This window comes from Pezoporus flaviventris, unplaced genomic scaffold (genome assembly GCF_033815535.1).
Source record: "Pezoporus flaviventris isolate CSIRO_AGI_PZ_B2104156 unplaced genomic scaffold, CSIRO_AGI_Pfla_v1 ptg000031l, whole genome shotgun sequence".
NCBI lineage: Eukaryota > Metazoa > Chordata > Aves > Psittaciformes > Psittacidae > Pezoporus > Pezoporus flaviventris.
The window spans coordinates 58,970,942-58,977,746 of NW_026892579.1; positions in this window are offsets into that span (position 1 = coordinate 58,970,942).

Below are 6,805 nucleotides of genomic sequence, written 5' to 3' on the forward strand. Positions count from 1 at the left end.
TGCAGGATCGGGTCCAGGCATCTTCCCTGTGCCCTGTTTGACTGTCTTACCTATCACAGCCTAAGATCATCTTTGCCAGGAATCTAGCATGCAGATTTTTACGCTCTTTTTCAAATAACATTGCCTCATCAGCTTTTTCTGTAGCTGATAGCCATGCATGTCTGATGTGTTTGATGTGAAGTCTTGTTTTCCATCTCCTTTACTTTCATTTCAGTGGCAGTATTACCTGGATGAAAAACACAGGACGTGGCTTTCTGGATATAAACACTCTTCTGTTTTTTCAGCTTATAAAGAAGAACATGTTGTTCTGTAACTGCAGAGACAGCACTGGCACAACTTGTAAACCTCTGCAAAGTACTGCAGAGCTGCCATTCTTAAGTACCAAGAGCTAAGTACAGCATGAAAAGCATGAGGGCCTGCCAAGTTTCTTGCCACTTCCTCCTACTTCTGACAAGGTTTTCAATTAGCAGCTTGTAGAGGCCCAGCCTGTGGTCCTATTTTCATGCAGTATGCATAACTTAATCCCCCAGAAGAGGCTGGAACTGCAGGGGAAAGGAAAATACCCATAAGTTTGTAATGTTATATGTTGGAAGAAAGCAGTTTACCAACAGTGTGGTTCTGGGAAGAGGAAGGAAAGAGGGGCACTGGGAAAAGGAGGAAATGGCTAGAGTGGGTCTTGACAGTGATAAAATCTCACTGAATCTTATTTTGTTACAAAGCATAGGAGCTCGACACTTCTTCTCCCCGGAGTCCTTGTATAGTCCTTGTTTAAGGTTAGCCTTAAACAGCTGTACCTTGAGGAAGATAGATGCACGTTCCATGTCTGCCTAAGTGCTCCACACAGCAGATACGCTAAATCAACACTGTTCTGTTACATTTGCCAGTGTTTCTCAGTGTCTCCATTTAATGCAGTCACTGCAAACAGATGAATCCTAACCTATTAGGCCAAATAATGAATTGACATTAAGTCCTTGTTGTATAGTCCTGTCTCCAGGTAGTAACCAGTGTCTCAAAACAGAACAGGTCAGGTGGAAGAAATTGCATAACATGAGTACCAAATATAGCCCTTGAAAAGTGGTGCAAAAAAAAGTGGGGCTGCTGTACTGTTCTCAGGATTTTGGTTTTAGTTATCCATGATGTGTCTGTGAATGGAGTAACATCACCTCAGCCACCTGATGAAAGCACAGGTAATGTTAGGGAGGTTCCCAATGAACAGCAGAAGTATTATGGCCAGGCAGGGAGGAAGAAAGCCCTCGAGTCTCAGCAGTCGTAGGAATGTCTTAAAACAGATGTCCATCTGTGAGATCTCATAAAAACAGTGAGGAGCATGGCCATGGCATGCTGTCCTTTGGAGCTGCTTGACTAGAGTTGGTTGATTCTTCAAAGCCCAGCGTGGAACCACAAGCAGGTTCCTCTGTGTTACGCCAGGATGATCCTGGTCCTTTACTAGCCAGTGTACATAGAAGAACAAAGGCTTGTGGAAGATGCATTTACCTTTCCCTCCCTGTGTCTTTTCTTCTGCTAAGAGCTCCAGTGGGAACAGATAAGCTGATTTATGGCAAATGTATACGCAGCTGCAGTGGAAGCCTTGAAGCAAAACTGGAATAACACAGCTACAGCACTCAAAGTGCCAAGAAAGATATGAGCTGTGCAGACAAGAAGGTACATCTGTGACATGTAGGTGCGGCTGCTGCTGTGACTATTGTCCTAATCCTCAGTGGTGGAGCAATCTAAGCTAAGCCTTCACCCATTGCACTGGCATGAGACCCACTAGACAGCTTCACCCATGCTGAATCATCTGCAGCGTTACCTAGTGGAAGGTATTCCTGCCCATGGCAGGGGGTTTGGACTCTCTAAAGGTCCTTTCCAACCCAAACCATTCAATCTCTATAGTCTGTTAATAAAATGCAGTCCTGAGGGGAACAAGTAGGATTCCCACTGACTGATTTTAAGGAGCCAACCACAACTGGTTTCCTTGCACCTTGTGTAAGTGTCAGAGGGGGAGAATGGATCCTCCACAGGACAATTCAGAGCATCTCCCCTCAAATGCTGCCTGAAGCTGGGCTCTGGAGGAGAATACACAGGTAGGTCAGTGAGGTGCTGAGCGTGGGATGTGGAAACGGCTCTGCACACTGGGCTCTCTCTGTGCACAGGGATATGTGCCCACTGCACAGTGAGAGAGTTTTGGGGAGGTGCTGCTACAGCGAACAGTACGGCCTGGTGATAAGTTTGTCAGCGCTTTCCCTGTAGTCCTCTAGGAAAAGGACGAGATGTTGTGAATTTCATACATAAAAGGAAAAGTATCACATTTTCCCCAAATTCTTCAGGAAATTACTCTCATATACAACCCCAGAATTTGGCTGCCTTACAGAGACAGAGTGTCATTTGCATGCCATTACCAGGCTGTAAAAGCCTCGTGGTGACTGCCTACTATACATTTGCAATCTTTAGGGATTCTATGAGGGTCACCCCTGAGGTCAGGTTTGTTTAGTCTGTTCCATAACGGTGTAAAGTGGACTTGAATGTGTACTCTGCTCAAATAATACACAATCTGATTGATACTTAAACATCAGTAAGTGTTGTATATATGTTGCAGTTTCTAATGTTCCAGGCAGAGGAGAACCATGTATTTGCTAACAAATTGTTTCTACAAACAACCTGATGTGGCTTTGAAAAGTGAGTCAAAATAGGGAATGAAACATACTCTCAAAATAAGGATAAGAAAATCTTCATTTTTTCTTTCCTTGGGAAAACCTCTCTCTTCTTTTTTTTTTTCTGGAAAGCCCCTCCCTGTATTTGGAATTCTTCCCCATGTTTACTTTCAGTTCACCCACCATCCATTCACTCATTGCCCTGCAGTTCAAAAGTCAGGTTCCTTACAGTGCATTGTTCAAAGACGGCTTAATTAAAAATAGATCACATCTTCTGTGTTGTGCTTAATAAGCATTGTGCTGACTGGCTTCATAGAGGCCTGGATGATATTTCAGCCTTTTACAGATCTTTCAAAAGTAATAATAAAAAGAAAGGGAGGGGAAAAGACCCAATGTGAAGTCCTTTTCATCCTTAATATGTCATCATTTAGAAGGCAAGAATTAGTACTCAACACAGGCTTAGGAGAATATAGAGAGAGTAGAGAAAAGCTGATATATGAGTGACTTTGCTCTATGTCTTCATATTTAGAGTACTGTAAAAGTATAATCTGTTTTGCGGGCTAACCTCACCATATTTTTCTAGTGCTTGTCTTCCAACGAAGCTTCCATGATGAAAATATAAATAGTGACATAAAATTATACAGCTCAGCACAAAACTGGTTGAGGCAAAATGTTATTGCCATTTTTATGGCTACACCATAAAGTTACAACCAACTAGTTATTAAGCTTTCTCCTTTTTTAATTGTGTCATTCACACGGGCTCAGAGAGGTATTCCCTCTCTTTCATCCTTTGCTCCTTTCTGGATCAATAACATGTCTGTGATGCAATTTCCATTTGATTCTTTCTTGCACCGTTTCGCTTTACTTAGCAAAGAAATTGTTACTAGAGAACAAATACAAGAGCATGACTCTCCAGAAATAAACTGTAGTTATGGGTTAAACCTGGCTGCTGCTGAGGTGGGCATACAATGGAAAAGAGAAGAATAGTTTTCCTTTATTCCAGCAGCTCACAGGGACTCCACACTTCTCTGCTTGATCACTATTGTACAGAAGCTGGCAGATGCCTGAGAACAGGGATTTTCAGCTCAGGAGCAGGGTCAACATCCACCAACACTCTCAGCTTTAGTTTAAGCAGCAGTAGTAGTAGTAGTAGTAGTTCAAAATGAACTGTCATAGTTTAGCAGAGCTGCCTGCTGTGCTTTTGGAAGTGCTAGTCACAGATGCACCTAAAGAAGCAATGCTTCCTCTACCATGAGCAGTAGGACTAACAGTGCTTGATAGGAGCCAGCTGAGTACCTCCATTTATCCTGTGAAAAGGAGCCCAATCAGCTCCCAGCTGGCCAGAATCTACCCTGCAGGGGACAAAAACCCTCCAAAGGAGCAGCCACCTTATATCCAAAAGGTTTTAGGTGCTGTCTTCTTGTTGAGGTCTCTGCCTCTGAGCCGGGCTCATTTTGGTGTTGACAGATTGAATCAACAGTTGCTGAGATTGGTCCTCTGCAGTGAGACTGTGCTCAGTAATGAAACTGCTTCATGGAAAGGTAGCTCTGGTCTCTCTGGGCTGTGTGTTGTCCCGCCCTGTAGATGCTTCCCCTGGGAGAGGCTCTGATGGATCAGAAGGTGAACTTAATTATGGTCTAGGTATGCTCTGAGAAAATCTAAGGTACCATAATAGCTTTTGTGCCCCTTTGTTGTCTTCCCCATCACCTAAAAAATTTATCATCTGACCAGGCAGAGTCTCTTTCCATCAGCCCTGGCTAGCTTTAGCTCTGGTTAGCACAACCTCTGCTTGGGCCTCTTGGAGCCTTATTTGCCTTTCTCTTTGTTTCTGGACGCAGTCCTTTATAGCCTTTATTCTTCCTAGGATCTGATTCAAGAGAAGAAGGTTGGATTTGACTCTGTGCTGGCAAATTCTGATGTTTCAGTAACTTTCAAAGCATTCTTGCAGAGAGAGATGACATAGGGAGTCCCCTTGCCAAAATGTAATCATGCAGAAAATGCAAAATGGAGATCACCATATAGATTATTTTATAATGTGGTCACATGAGAGTAGATGGCATAGAAGCCAGAAACTGAGCAGTCACTGCAACAGACTCTAGATTGTTGCAATTTGATTCACGTAAGGGAATTGTGTTAGCTTTTTGGCTGTGGTCTTGATGTTCTATTTGGAAATGTATGATGTCGTTGTACCAAGCAAATCACAGCAAAAGGCCGCTTGTATTTATGTTGGCTAAAGGTTTAACCAAGTGTACATGGCAGCCTTAATTTATTGCTACTTTAACTTTGTTTAGTCACTGAAGGGCTTTATTTATGCTGGTAAATTCAAATAGTGGCTAACAGTGACCACACAGCTAAAGGAATGGCAAGAGTCATTATCACTAAATCACTTTGTTGCTGAGTTCCCTTAATTAAGTGGGGGGGGGGGAAGGAGGGGGAGAAGAAGGGAAATTGAATCCCTGGGCATTCAATAGAGAATAGGGTGGTAAAAAAGAGTGATCAGTTGCTTTCCTTAGCAAACTGGATTTCTGTAACCTACTATGGCAAGGAAAGAAGGAAAATAAAACTCGAGCGTCGTCTAAACTGCGGAATTAATTGAAGACACATTAAAAAGTTTTATAGAGGCTCTATAAAGTAAAATAAATAGCAAGAAAGTTATATTCTTTATGCAAACATTTTTCATTACAGTACGTGTCGGTCCCTCAGTGAGAGCTCATTAACTTTTTAAAAATTACCTTTAATGGGCTACTCATTATCATCACCATCAAATGCTTCACTTGTCCGACATTCTAGCGTTTAGAGCAGATTAAAGCCAAAATTACCCTCTAGATACAGGGCATATTCAACTGCAGAGGGAGCAAAAAAAAAATCCTTCCGTAAAGTCATGGCTTATAAACAGTGAAAATTAGGAATGTTGAAAGCAGCCTTTTTTTAAAGCTCAGAATGTGGCTCAGTGTGGTAGCTGTGGCTTTGAGTAATAAAAAAATGAAAAGGTTTCTCATTTTAAAGTCTCTCATTGAAGAGATATTTGGTTAAAACATAACTGTGAAACAGGCACCTTGCAACCTGGTCTCCAGAGCTTGGGCATATCCTTGTTTGGCTGTTATTTAGCTAAGAGGCTTGAACAAGTCACTTCCGTTGCCTCAACTAAAACTTGTGGATACTGAGATGTCCTTTGTCAAGGACTGCAAACCTTTGTTTGGAAGCTGCTTTAGGAGATAACGCTTTCATTGTTGCTCATCCTGCAAGGGCTCTGCGGGATCTAAAAAGCAGGAGCAGAAACAGCACCAGATCCAAAACGTTAAGCTTGTTTAAATTGGCTGAAGCTTTTCAGTTTCAGTGGAAGTTTACTCATTTTCACCAGCAGGGAGATTGGCATCCACTCTGTTTCTTTTCTAAGGGTGGTGTTTGGGGAGAGTGGAAATTCAGAAATGTTGATTAGGAATTGCAGACATCCTGGCATGTTTTGATTTAATGGGGCTGCGGTGCTCAAATGTGCTGCTGTGATGAGTAGCAAGGTTCTTCAAGGTTGCTTTAGCAAGGCACCCCCAAAAGCATTTCCTCGATGATGAGTTTACTTACTCCTCTGAGGAGGAAAACAATATATAAACAGGGCTCAGTCCTCAGCTGGCTGAACTCTACTAACTCTGAGGGAGCTGGCTGATTCACGTCAGCCATGGGTTTGGACCTTGCTTTGCCTTTCCTTTCCTTTCCCTGGGTTATCTGAACAAAACATCAGTGTGCCTGCGTCACCAATACTCAAAGGTACTCCTGGACTGTGGTAACAAGGAGGCTGAGAAAATGACACCAGCATTATGCAGATGAGACAAGATTCTTTGGTTTAAGCATGCTGTGGTGCCTTGCTATGTTATTCCCAGTTGTGGGGAGGCTGAGGGCTTCCTCTCTCAGTAAAAAGATCCTGGAACTATTAAGACCCTCCACCTCTGCACTTTTTAATCTATTTCATCCAAGAACCTTAGTTTATTTTTCAAAGCTATTGAACTGCAAATTATGGTGCTGCAATACACAGCCAGGTGCTAGAGTTTAACTGGGATAAATTCATCCTGGTGGTGGGGTTTGGTTAGAGTCCTTTATCAACAGTCCTTTGTTTAAAATGAAGGTGTTCTGAAATCATTTTGTCTACTCACAATGCTCTT